The following is a 14,101-nucleotide window of genomic DNA, read 5'->3' on the forward strand; positions in this document are numbered from 1 at the left end:
TTTTGCGGCTGAGGGAAGCACAACTTTGAATGAAAAATGTTGCCATTAAAAAAGAGGGAACAAATTGCATAAATTATAAATGACCTGCAGAAGCTGAAATGTACTACCACGTTACCCTGATTATACATGCATGGGTTTTTTGTCATTAAGCCAACAAAATAGCATGGCAACCTATGGAACTCATGCAGATACAGATCTTCCGGTATAGAAACAGAACTCTAAATGGACTTAAATTTATAGCATTGCATTATGCTTTACAAGGAGAAAAAAAAACAGGCTGACTCAATTCAGCTTATTAACGGTTTATACTGTTAATTTTATATATCCATATTTCTGAGTTTTGCTTTAAACTTTATAAAAGTTTGTATTTTATTGAAATATGTAAAAAAAAAAAAAAAACAACCAACATAATCAATGCTTCTGTCGATCTCCAAGTTAGCACTTCAGATTTTATTAGATTATAAAGATTCCAATAGAAAAAAAATCTGCTTATTGCAGCCTCACTGTGTAAAAGAATTTGGCTAATCTTAAGCTTATGAGTTTTTCAATGCTTCCTTGCATGCTTAAGCATTTCACAATTTCAGATCACTGAATATTGATGCAACAATAAATCTCATAAATAAATTAACTCATAGTTATTATTAAGTACATTTCATTTATGAGTATTGTTAGGATTGGTGTAAGAACACAGAGAATACTAAGTCAGGCCACGGATTCGTAGAATCATAGAATCGTTAAGGTTGGAAAGAGGTCTGGCACATTGTCCTGTTTCTAGTATTCTCTGGTAAGAGCAGGTATAAAAATACCTTTCCAGAATTTTCTCGCTGTCTCTATCAATTTACAGCTCAGGAATTTAAATACCTATCTTTTGATGTATTCTTCTTCCAAGAATGTTTTCAGTTACTTTTTAAAATTATGTAAAATGCAGTAAGACTGGTTAGCTAGGCAGGGCACAGCTGAGCTCTGCAGTGTGCGAAGAATTATACCTTTGGGTTTGAACTTGTATTTTGGTAGTTTCATCCAATGCCCCTGATTCTTTCCCTATTGAAGGAAGGACTCCATGAATAGTTGCTGTCCTCCTCCTTGCCATTCGTGATTTAAGTTGACTGCTATCAACTCTGTATCTCATAACCTATTTTCTAGGCTAAAGATTCTTAGGGTTTTTTGTCCTTCACACAGTGGTTGTTCAATGCGTAAGGATTGGCTTTTGTCATGCATATTGCCTTTTCTATATATTTTCTGTACATGTATCCTCTTAAGATGGAGAGAAAAGAAACATGCCCTGCATCCGAGACATGGCTGCATTCTGATTCACGTATGCTGGCACAACGGCAGCTCCTCTTTTGTCCTCTGTGCTTTCCTAACAAATCCCAACATCGGAAATGCTTTCTTTCACCAATGAATGGTTAAATAAATGAACAAACTCAGGCTCCTCCACTGCTGAATAGTTTTCCCAAATGCCTAACTAAAGTTGGGCATTAATCTACAGTGATTACCATCTGCTACATTAATGCTGACTCATCCAGAAGCTTGGGAACTTTCTGTTATGATTTGCAGATAGTCCTTGACTGTACTGACACTAAATGTAATTAAGGAGCCATAGGTAACTTTGTAATCTCAGTTTTGCCCCCTCTTCCAGATAATTTTTGAATATTTTCAACAGCATGTCAGCAGGCTTGTACGTACAATTCAGGAAATGTTATTGAACAGTATTTTCATACAAAAGGATATTTTCTTGTCTTTTCACACTGTGTTTTAACAGATTAAGTATCTCACATTCTGTAAGTGATAAGACACTTAGTGTTATTTCACGTCTATTTATCAATAACAAATTACTCCATCATGATGCTTTTAACCAGTAGCATTTTTGACACACTCCTGAATGTATTTCTTTTGGGAATGTCTCTATGAACACTTGAACGTTGGACAAAAAAAAAAAAATCTCTTTGCTGTCTAAAGTAGTATTGCCCAGACCATTAAACTAGGATATTTTTCACACCACCCCCAAGCTCTTTATGTCAGACCAGGATTCAAGAGTCACTGAAAATTACATTTGTTCACTTATGTTCTTGAAGTGTTAAGGCTCTCACTGTGCTAGAGCAGACTACTAGAGCTACTAGTCTAGTAGACTACTAGACTTTCTCCAATTTTAGTGATTCTTCCACTGTTTTCAAGCTTCATGACAAAGGCGTTTCACATTAACAGAGCAGTAGCTGTGCAGCTCAAGTGTAACTGGAAGTTATCAGGATTTTTCATAGTAGTTAGGTGGAAAAAATTGTTGCATTTATAGGCCTGGAAAAGGCTTGCAGTTTAAAGCCTTGAGCTTCTGTTGTAACTAAACTGCTTACGTTTACACTACAACTTCAGTAGAACCAATGCTGCATCCTACTCTGACATGTCAGTAAATGAGCAAATGATGACCTCATGGTAGGTGATATAAAGCTAACCTCAGGTTTTTGATATGCCTACATAACAGGAATCCTCATTTGCCTTTTTTTTTTTAGTCCCTTTGTCATGTTAGAAGAAAATGAAGGTATCTGGGAAAGGGAAGAGGCAAATTATGGACCATGAAATCTGAGTTACTAATGAAAATGGAAGGACGTGAAATGTACTCCTGTGTTCCTGAACAATTTTAATATGTTCATTATAAGTGAAGTTCATTCAAGTGAACATACTTAATTTTTACTTGGTATATGTATGCAAGTCAGTCTTAATCCCCCCCCCCCCCCCCCCTTTGCTGTATTTGTAAAAGAATCTTTGGAAAAAAAAATAAACAGAGTCTGCCCAAACTCGTGACTGGTAAACAGTGCCTGGTTTTAATTAATGGTATTAATCTTGGATGCATCGAGTCTAGATATCTCTTGGGAAATATAAGAGGAGAGCTAAAATACTGTGTTCATCACATAAAAGAAATCCTGAAATTACTTCTCTGTCATTTTAAACTTAATACTGTGTCATTTTTCTTAAACTTTATTAAGGTAACATTTATAAAATAACATTATAACATTTTAAACTTCAAACAGTTTCAAAGGTAATGGTGGATTTTAATGAATTTTCTTAATTAAAGGAACGGTTAGTTGTGCCTGTTTTCAGTAAATTAATTAAACTTTTAGTCATTAAGCAAAAAGTTAATTCATTATTGAAAGGATATAGGAAGTGTAAAAAATCTGGCATTTGAGATGGATACCATACCCTAATCTATCACTGATATTACAGAATTACATGCTTAAAAATGTTCTCGATGGTACAAAATATTATAGAAAGTGCCTGGTGACTAACTAGGGGTATTTAAAGCATTTTAGTTTGAATCATCATCTCTGATATGAGATCTTATAACTGGTGCTAGAAAAATGGATTTTCCATATGAAATGTTAGTGGACAACTTCTTAAAAAGAAAAAGCTGGTGAAAATAATGTTCTTATTTAACATTTACTGATTCAGGATGACAAGATTATTTTCCTATCAAGAAGAAAACATCAGAGTATTAGCACTATATATATGCCAATTTTTTGAACTGTGCAAATGAGTAACTTGATCCCCGCCCCCCCCGCCCCGACTTTCTTGGTCTTAGATCCTGTTTTGTCATAAAGTTGCTCTGTTTCTCTTAGTGTAACTCAGTATAAAATACCTTTGTCCAGACTTCTAAAAGTGCAGCGCAAGGTGACTCTGCAGAGGAATTCTCTACCCAATGTTCTACTCTAATCTACTATCAGAGAGAGGGGCAAGTGAATGTCCCACACTCTGCGTATTAATCTTAATAATCAGTAGAGCAGATTTTAATCTATGTTCTCATTGCACCAAAGTTCTTAGTGTGGTATAAAAAAATAGACTTATTAGAGATACCTCAGTGTGGTCATTTGCATGCTCTGCCTTGTTTTCCTGCATTAGAGAAATGTATCTAGAGGCAAGCAGTGCAGTTTTATGACACAGAGGGCAAAACTTTTCCTTATTATGTGGAAGATTGCCATGCCTGGGCTGGTGGTTACTGCACACAGCTGGCACCCATGCGGTTGCTCCTGGTCCTTGTTGGTGCAGGTGTTTGACTATTAGAAAGCGGGTATCAGGAAGGAGGGCTTCACTCCTCTCTGCCAATTTCTGGCTGTGTGGCTGTGTGCCACAGCTTGGCCGTTGCAGTTTGAGAGTATGTGTCAGGAGAGGAAATTCAGTTAACAGCTTTGTGAGAATTACTTTAAGAATACCATTTTTTTTTTTTTCTGATAGACAATTTGTCATAGAAAACTGATGCAAATCAGCTTCTACTTACTGCATAGAACTAAAATCCTTTTTTTTTTTTTTTTCCCTACCCTTTCTTATATTTGCCTAACATAAGGAGAAAAGGTGTTTTCTCCTTAGCTGCAGGAAAGTGGAATGTGACAATGTGACAGTACAAACCCTGCCCCTGCTATCAGTGTTGTAACATCAGCAAATACTGACATGCAAGAATGCATATGCAGGTATGAATGTGCACATGCACAGTTATCTTTGTTAATGTAACCTTTTTCCTGTCAATCATGTTCATGTAACGCTTCACATTGGCTTTGATCAGGGTATGAAAGTCGTTATCAAAATCTTGTAATCCAATTTGTTGGTGTATTTTGCTTAAAGTGTCTGTGTTGGTCAAAATATCACTTTTAAGGAGAGAAGGTTAGGTTTGAAATAAAAATAGAGACTTCTGTAGTCATTGCTTTCTGTATGTTTTCCAATTAAGATAAATACAGTGGGATGCTTATCAAAGAGGAACTTAACAAAGTGGATTCTATCATAAAATGCAGCTCTCCGAACAGAGCAGATTCTAATTTCTTGCTAATGTGTTTTCTGTGACAGCAGATTCTCATAAGGTTGGATGTTTACATGATCAGCTACAAATTTGACCTCTGCATTTTTGTTAACTGCATGATTCTAAGTGATGTGGCTGCTTTCTGTTCAATGTCAGATAGCTATATGAGTTTAAAATAATGACTAAATATCTCAGAGGAAAAAAAAATGATTGCCTGAATACCCATCTTGTAAAATTTAATGGTTTTTCCTTTTACGATATTATATTATTGGCTGTAGTAGATTAGGACAATTTTGGTAGAAGAATTGCACATAATTAAATTTTCATGTGTGATTCAAAGTGCAAAAAGATTAGAAGGCTATTTAAGAGGTGCTGGAAGTGTCACACCATATCAGTAAAGTCTGCGAGATAGAGAACACAAAAGTACTGATTTAGTGTAACATGTCACATTATTATAGCAGTAACTACAAGAAAGATTCCATGGATGGGTGGGTGTCTATGCCTATGAATACTTGTAAAGATATTGTAGAATCCATTTTTTATCTTAAAATGGATAAGGAAAATGGACCCAGCAGGTCCATTCAAAAGTTGTGATTTAATCATCTCTCTGTTCAAATAAGATACTAAGGAACTTTTGCATTACCTTTCTTTTCTCTAGGCTTATTACTACTTTTGTGTCATGGACATTTATGAAATATTAATATACTTTGGGAAATTTTACATTTTGGCAAGTTCTGACGTGTTGGTTTGGGGCAATATTTGCCAATTCAATGATGAGGGGCAGGAGTCTGTGCAACTCTAGAAGTGCAGGGTCATTCCTGTTAGTTCCAGCCTAGGATTGCTTGGCAGTGGTTCAACTCACAGAAGCAAAGGTAGGCTCATATTATGGCAGTGGTTTTTCTAGCATATACAGTTTGTAGTTCCCTTGCAGAGATGATAAGCTGATATTTAAAGATGGAACATTGTATGAACCTATTGAAAATTGTTTACATTTTATTTTTGGGAAAAAAAAGTATTGTGATTCAGCTAAAGTGTGTAGACTCTTCAAATATGATTAATAGGGACTGTTGTTAGAAACAGATTTCTTACTTAGACCCTGTGCATTATTTTCGGGAATGTATGTAGTACTGGGAACAATCCAAATCAGCATCTAAGAGAATTGGTGCAAAAAAAAAAAATTGATCCTTGAAAATAGTTACCAACTGTTTTCTTTGTGTGAATGATCAGATTGGATCCAAGTGATAGGAAGGTGGAGCATCAAAATGTATTTTATATACGTTGGAATAATCTGTAGCCATCATAATGGGCAGATAGGCTCTTTCCAAAGGGCACTAGTGAGATTTGGCTGTCTCACTTGTGTTTGAGATCAGCGGCACACCTTCTAACAGCTGTGAAGCAGCAAATGAAATATTGACCATGTTATTGTGTCATTTAATTTGTAAAGATCCTGAATACTTTTGAAATGCTGGGCAAGACATGTGGCAAAATCCAATTGTGTCATTCCTTGTAATCTTAGGAAATAAGACAAACCACAATATAATGAGAATATAAAAGGTTAATGCAGTTTTCTAAAACTAATGAACAAGCACATATTGTGCCATAAGACTCTTGTGTCTCACAGCCTAGTATTTTTTTTTTTTTTTGGGGGGGGTAGTTGGAACCAATATATATGTCCAGCATTAATTGATTTATGAGACTTGTATTACATTTTTCCCTTTGTAGGATGGGTTAAACTTCATTTCAGAAACACATATCAAGTTATAAAAGTTATTTAAAAAAGCCCAAATAACTTGCTAGTTGGTTTGGACCCAGGTGTTTCTCCAAAATGCAAAAAACGTGGGTTCAAGGTCATGCTTTGGAATTTCATTTCCTTGGTCACAAATTCAAGTAGAAAGAGTAATCTTGTTACACCATTCAGATCCCACTGAAACCATGGGAATCTTGCTATGTGACTTTAAGGGAATGGAAGCAGGACTTCGAAAAGTATCTGAATCAGAGAAGCATAAATAAGAGGAGTCACTCATCCATGTACCCAGCCCTGCTTGAGGGAAGGTTTTGCATTTTGCATGAAACAAAGTATTTGCCTGTGTTCTACTTCTTGAAATGCAGAGCAGAAATGAGGAGAAAGAAAAAAAAAAAAAAAAAAAAAGAGAGGGTGAGAGTTACACCTTTTACTGTCTCCTCACCTCAAAGAACAGAGACATCCTGCTAGAATAGCCAGTTGCTTGGGGTTTTTTTTGTTTGATTGGTTTTGTTTTTTTGGTGTTTTTTTTTTTTCCTTCTTTTTGGCATTTATACTAGGAAAACAGCAAAAGGCAATTCTGACTCAGAAACTGTAGTACCAGGAGTAGAACCAAAATCTAGAAAAGTAAGAAACATAGAAGTTAAAGTTGCAGGTTTGGGATTTAAGAGATTTTTTGAAGTTTTTGTTTTGCTTGTGTCCTAGAAATCAAATAAAAGCTTGTTATGACTTCACATATTGCCTAGAAATGACCCTAAAGTAATTCCTGAAAAGGAAAAAGCAGTAGAGCTTTATAATATAAATAATAACTTACAGGTCCATTTAAGTGTATTGTTTGGAAATGTTTTTTGATGCAGCGTTTCCTACCAATAAATACAAAACTTTGAGGAAAATTTCATTAATGTTGAGTTAGATGATCATTTAGAATAGATGGGTACAAAAGTTTTTAAATTACATTAAAATGCAAGCAGTGATAATATTTGAGTTTGATTTCTACCTCAGCTATAGGCTGTCTGTTGCACAGAGAAGACAACTGAACAACTCATGCTTACCTTTTGCCCTGCGTTTTTCATGTGCAACTCCTGAGAAGATGCCCACTATTGATTTGTAGTGTAGCAATGTCCAGAAGCACAATCTAATGTGGGGCCCTGTCTTTTTACGTGCTGTATCAGCAGATAAGGTGGTGTAAGTGTTAATGAATTAAGTCAGTAATGAAGCTTGTGATCCTGAGGCAGATTTTGTCACGGAGTACTTTGTACAGACATTTTACCTGGTTTCACAGGGTTGCAGAGACCCTGGCAGTAGTATTCATCTCACTCAACTGTGAATGCCTACAGTGTGAATATCTGCATTTGAATTTGTCTGTGGGAAGAAATAACTGCATGTGCACCAGTTGGGAGGGAGTTTTTCTAACTGGATATTGATGGTCCTGCAGGTCTGGGCTTAGTTACGTTATCCCAGACTCATCTTCCCCTCCCATTACCCCGAATGATGGAGAGTTCATTATTTTACATGACTGTGTATGAGATCACCTCCATGAACACTCACACACATGCAGTCACTCTTGTCACCACAGGAATCTTACCTGACCCTCTCCAAGTATCTGCAGTGTATCTAGTTTGTCATGCTCACTTAGTGAAATCCAGAGCAATAGAAAGTTACTATTTCTCTTTTATTGGTTTGTAATCTGACAATTTAGGTTACAAGGTCATAGTTTATATCATTTACATTCTCTTTGCTGTTTGACAATATAGCTTGCACATTTGTGTATCAATAATTAGGACAAAAGGTACTCCTGGCCATACTTTCAGACACACTTGTAATAAATTGCAAAAGCAAGTGTAAAGCTTGGCAGCAAACCAGAAGTTGAACCAAAGCTGGTTCCAGATTTCCTTTTCTTGAACTCAAACCAGAAAAAATAAATGTATGTTTTACTGGTTCAAAAGCCTACAAAAGGAGTGCTCACCTCCGTTCTTCTTGTTCATGTGTTTTCCCTGAGATAAATGGCTTCACTTCCTGCTCTTCTTTCCCCTGAAAGGAAAAGCTTTTAACAGATCTTTTCATGGGGCAGATGCCTTTTTGCTGCACCCTGATCTCCCACTCTGGTTATCAAGTAGGGGACAGTATGTGGAGCCAGGACTTACCTGCTTCCTTGCTCACTACAGAGAACATTTTTTGTTGGGTTTTTTTGGACCTGCAGCCCCACTGAAAGCAGGAATCACAGTTAGCTTTCTGCCACTTGAACGATGTCTTGTAGGGCAGTCATGGCTTTCCTTCCCTCTCTTACCAATATTGTTTAATTAAAATCTTTTAGTCAAGGAGACTGATGTTTGAGTGTTTGTCACAAATGTAGTCCTTTTCTTCACCTTGAACTGTGCTGCTCATCAAGGAAAGTCCTCTTTCTCTTACAGCTACTATGAACTTTCAACAGCAACAGCGAAAGTGAACAACTCTACTGAAAACTGCTGCAACTGAGTGTAATATTTTACTCTCCTATTATCTTTTCAAATACTTTACATTCTTTGATGCAGTAACTGGTGGTGCATCTAGCCCAGGTGTTGGTTCTGATGACTTTTGGGTTATAATGCCAACTTACTCCAATCTTAGATTTGGTCTAAGGCTAACATTTATAGTTTTTGTGTTGTTTTGGGTTTTTTGTTTTGTTTTGTTTTTTAAATAGTGAGAGAGTTTTTAATTTACTGCAGTTTGAACCTTTAATAGAAGAATAGGGTGAGACCGATGTAGCAGGAGATTCCCTTGTTCCTTGGCAGTATGTCCCCGGAACATTGCATTTCCACATAAAGCCGTGAGGCATTTTTATTGCTTTATGCAATGGCTGGGTACTATGGCAACTAGCCTACCAACTCTAATGATCCCCCAATATCCATTACATTGTAGGCCTGTTTCTGGGTCAGTTTGGGATACTTACATGATATGACAAGAAATCTTTAACTTCATTCATTCACGTTCATCAATAAATTACATTTAGCCCTGTCCTGTTGTTTGGATCAGAAAGGGTATGTCCATGTTGAACAGCTCCGTTGTAGTGCTATAAATCCAAAATAAGTCTGAGATTCATATTCTTTTTCCATTCTAGAGCACTTCGAGTCACTTCTTACATGGATTCAGTCAGTGCCTTATTGTTGTTGTTACTTCTGGTTTTGGTATCCCTGCAGGCAGGCAGCCTTCTAGTTCTCTGGGGCCAGACCTGTAATCTATGTGAGGACAGCATGTGGCCAGCAGCAGCCAGACAGTAGAGAGGTTCATAATCCCTGAGTGGAGAAAAATAAGGGTAATTTTCTGAGACCACAGCTAACACACTTGGTGGAGGAAAGAAGCCATGAGATAACAAGGCAGTAGTCCAAAAGCAGCAGGTAGAAAGCAGGCTACAGAGGGATGATTGATTAAGAGCAAGCCGCCAAAAGGTGGTCACACATACCTCATCACTGATGCTGCTACAACAACAGTAGCTGTAATATGAAGCATATGTAAAGCAATGATGTGTGTTCGACACCATTACCTGTCGGGGGCAGAGCTGGGGCTCTGCTGGGTGAATGGGCACTCTGCCTTGACTAATACCAAGTGGTAGCAAAATGATATGGCTTGCTTAGAAATGCGTGTACATGGGGGTGCGTGGAGTTACAAGGACGTAGCAAGGGCAGGGACCACAGAGCGCCTCTAGCATCAGCTGTGATCCCTCCTAAACTTGCATGACAGGGTGTATTACCAGACAGTTAAGAAGTGGCAGTTGACACGCCATAACAGACGTTACTTCTAATCTCATCTAACCTGGTCTAGCTTTTCTAAGTCAAACAGCTGAAGTTTTGGCTTTCAGAAATTGAGTGCTGATCTTTTTCCAAAAAATTAATTTTGAAATTGAGGATGCAATATGTATGCTGCTGACCTGAACATATGTTACAACCTGATAATAACAGAATCATCACTCAGCATCACTTCACAAATGAGTATACTGCTTAATCTTTCTGTGCCAAATCATGGCTTCTTTAGGACTGCCTTATCACTCTGAGGCATTGCCTCTTCCTCTGTTACCATTAACTCTCCTGGACTATTACATTCCCAGAAAAACAGTTATAGATTCACCTAGGTGAGAGGCTGAAGCTGGATGTGCAGGAGATTTGAATGGCCACATGTATTGTGACTTTTCAAGAGTAAATTTTAAGTTAATTTGACATAGTCCTCTCCAAGAGTCTTTCACACAATGGCATACCAATAAGAAAGTAAAAGAATAAAAGAAAATCAATCATAATTATTTCTCCTGTGGGTGGGAGTGAAAGAGACAGGGAGATTATTTTAGTATAATTTCAACTGCAAATGCTCATCAGGCACCTGGATATCAGTCACTCACATAAGAGTACAAGTAAAGTGTAATTCAGGTAATTTCAACTGCAGGAATGGAGAGCTATCTCATTCTGGTTTTGTGACTTTTTAATGATATGTTAATGACATTTATAAAAGCTATATGATAACTGAACTTTTTAATTAGTTTCTGATGCAAAGGCTTTGAATTTTAAGGTAAAATAACATGCTCCAGTACAAATCACAGTCAGCAAAATCTGTACAGCCGTGTACACAAGCACAACACTTCATTAGCAGGACTGGCAAAGTCCCTGTGTGTTGTGGGGATAGACCACCAGCCAGAGGCATGAGCCCTTCCTGGCTGCTGCATCAACACGTCTATTGGGATGATGACTAAAGTTTAATCTGAAGCTCATCTCATTTAGTTGGACCCTTTCCCTTGTGCAGAAGCACCAAGTGCCTTGCACAGAAATACCTGGCAGCAGGGTTTAATTCGTGTCGGTTTAATGGAATCTATCACGGTTGGTTTTTTTTCAGCAAAGCTCCACTGCCAATATATTGGGGGAACATGGCTTGTTGCAGAGTCTCTCTAAGTTGCAGTCATGGCAGTGACAGCAGCATAATTTAGAGATAACCAAAGCTAGCTTTAAATTAGCTGGCTCAGCTATAAATAGTAGTCTGTGGCAACAGAGCTCAGAGCAGACCAAACTCCCTACTTCTTGGGCAGAAACAAATGTATTTTTCTAAACTGGTAATTATTATCACACTGAATATGGTTTTTACCCCTAACAAAGATGGGAGTTACTTTTTCATTCCCCATGCAGGGGTGTTGGACTAGACGACCTTTAAAGGCCCCTTCCATCCCAAAGCATTCTATGGTTCTATGAACTTGCACACAGCTTTGTACTCTGGCTAAGTATCAACCGTTTTCCTGGATGATTCATAATTTATAATGTGGGACACTGTTCCAAGTTAAATTTAGATGTATTTTTGAGGCTTCAATTTAAAAATATGTTAATTTACAAGTGTGGATTTTTATGAGGGAAAAATCCTGGGTGTTGACTGCTCTGTTGGTGACTTAAATCTCTCAAACCACTAACCCCCTCATAATCTCAAGAGCAATAGCTCTGCATTCAATTTGCTACTTCACAAGTCAGCATCTTCTCTGAGTATTTGAGGAGGAATTATTTTAGTGTCAGCTAGCATGGGATTGCTGTATGTGTAATCCCCAATCAGTAAAACCCACACATCTACACATACATGCACAGCATACATTCATTAGTGACAGATCACGATGGATATAAAGTTGACAAGATTTTTCAGCAGTATTCTAACAGGTTGTTGTCATCTTTGGATCATCCTATTCTCACAATATCTATTAGATTGTCTAGCGCTCACCTTGTGATGCTCTATTAGTCAAAACATCTCTTTGCCCATATATTCAAATGAACTGTAGAGGTTATTAACTTGCCCTTGGCAAAAAGATTTAGTTTTCTAGGGCAAATGCTTTTATAAATTCTGTGTGTGACAGTTTTATTACATATTGTAAATAGAATACCCTGCCAGATTTTTATGACAGCCATCACTAAGTCATTCAGACCTTATTACTTTTCAACCCTTCACATACCTTGAATATTTTTTTTTTTTTTATTAATCTTTAACAGGCCTTGCTTTGGTCAGTGTACTTTTCTTACTTCCGTAGCCAATTTTATTTACTAACATGACTATTTAAATCATTATGTATTAAGCCAAACATTTTATCTTGCAGAAAACCAAGGCTGTATTTTAATTTGGCTCACACGCACATTAATTTGCACATTCTGCATTTATAGTGATAGACTCATTTAAGCTTGTACAGTCTCTTCTAGCAGTTAATATAATAGTTTCTGTGCTCAGCTGCATACCTATCCTGGGTCCCACTAGCTCTAACTGAATGAGTATTCTGCTAAAGGACTGCTGTTATTGACTTAATTTTACATTTCGTATTTCAAAACAATGTGTGTGTTGGGAAAAGGAAAGAAAAAGCACAAGAGCCATGCTGGTGTTAAGACCTACTTAGCCTAGTTTTTCCATATTTTATCAACTCATTTCTCTGATCCTAAGAATACTTTCAAAAAATGAAAAAGAGTTGTTGAAGAGATTTTATTTAGATACGTAGTTTGTTAGGGGTGGAAATGTCACGTGACCTAGGCTTTGTGAACACAGGTCATAAAAACAACAGTTCCTATTTTAGTTTTGTTTGCCTTTGAGATGACAAACATAGCAGGAGGAAGGAGGCATGAGACTGGCTTTGGTAAAGACAGAGTAAAAGTGAAGAGTAATGATTTTCAAAAGTACATAAGGGACACAAAAGGCTAAGTTTCTAAAATTTATAATCCTTTTGATCCTTTGGCACTTTTGAAATGTTACCTTCAATAATAATTTAAAATATAGCAAAGCTCAGTCGCAGGAGAGTCTGCTGGCAAGGGGGGGTGAGCTGCCTGGAAAGGGACGTTTTGCTGCCTGGGAATGCAGCGGAGCTGTCAGTGCTGAGGCTGAGGAGTGCGGGAGCCCTTCGCCTCCATCCCTGCTCCTCTCTGGCCAGAGACCTTGGAACAAACTTCTTCTCTCATGCTTTGATAAACCAAGCCTTAACCCTCCTTAGGGGTCATATGAGGACAAATTGGAGGTGTGGCTCATACAGCTGTTAATTAGGCAAAAACGTGAGTGCGTTGATGGAGCTTCCACTTCCTGAAGGTGATAGGAAGGTGGTGTGGTGGGCTGTGAAAGCGGGAAGGATTCAAGTCCCTTCTGGTTTTCTGCTGCTGCCAGATCTGTCTTTTTACGACCTGCAGTTCTGATGAATCAGAAAAAAATTCCTTTTAATAGAGAATTTTGAATTGGCTATAATGAGGCCTCATTTGGAAATTCACTCTATGTCACTCCTTTCTCTTTATATTTCTGTAAGTATCTGGACTCAGATTCTTATAAAGGAAAGAATCAGGTGATTTGCAGTTTTAAAGTATGTTTTGCTGTCTAGGCAACTTACAGTAGCTAGGTCACATTATGATGATTAGCCTATTTAAGTTAGCTAACGGAGTTCTTTGTTTTAAGCACTATAAATTCTAAAATTAGTGAATAAAGCTAGAAGCCCATTTTCAGATCCATTTAGATGAAAGGTGCTATATAATTTTAAAGCTATTATAAATGATTGAAAGATGTTTTCACAACTGCTGCTAGATTGCATGGGAATGTGGAATAGCATTTCAAAAGATTTCAAAATTAAT

The sequence above is a fragment of the Platalea leucorodia genome, assembly GCF_965183815.1.
Source record: "Platalea leucorodia genome assembly, chromosome: 2".
NCBI classification, from domain to species: Eukaryota; Metazoa; Chordata; class Aves; order Pelecaniformes; family Threskiornithidae; genus Platalea; species Platalea leucorodia.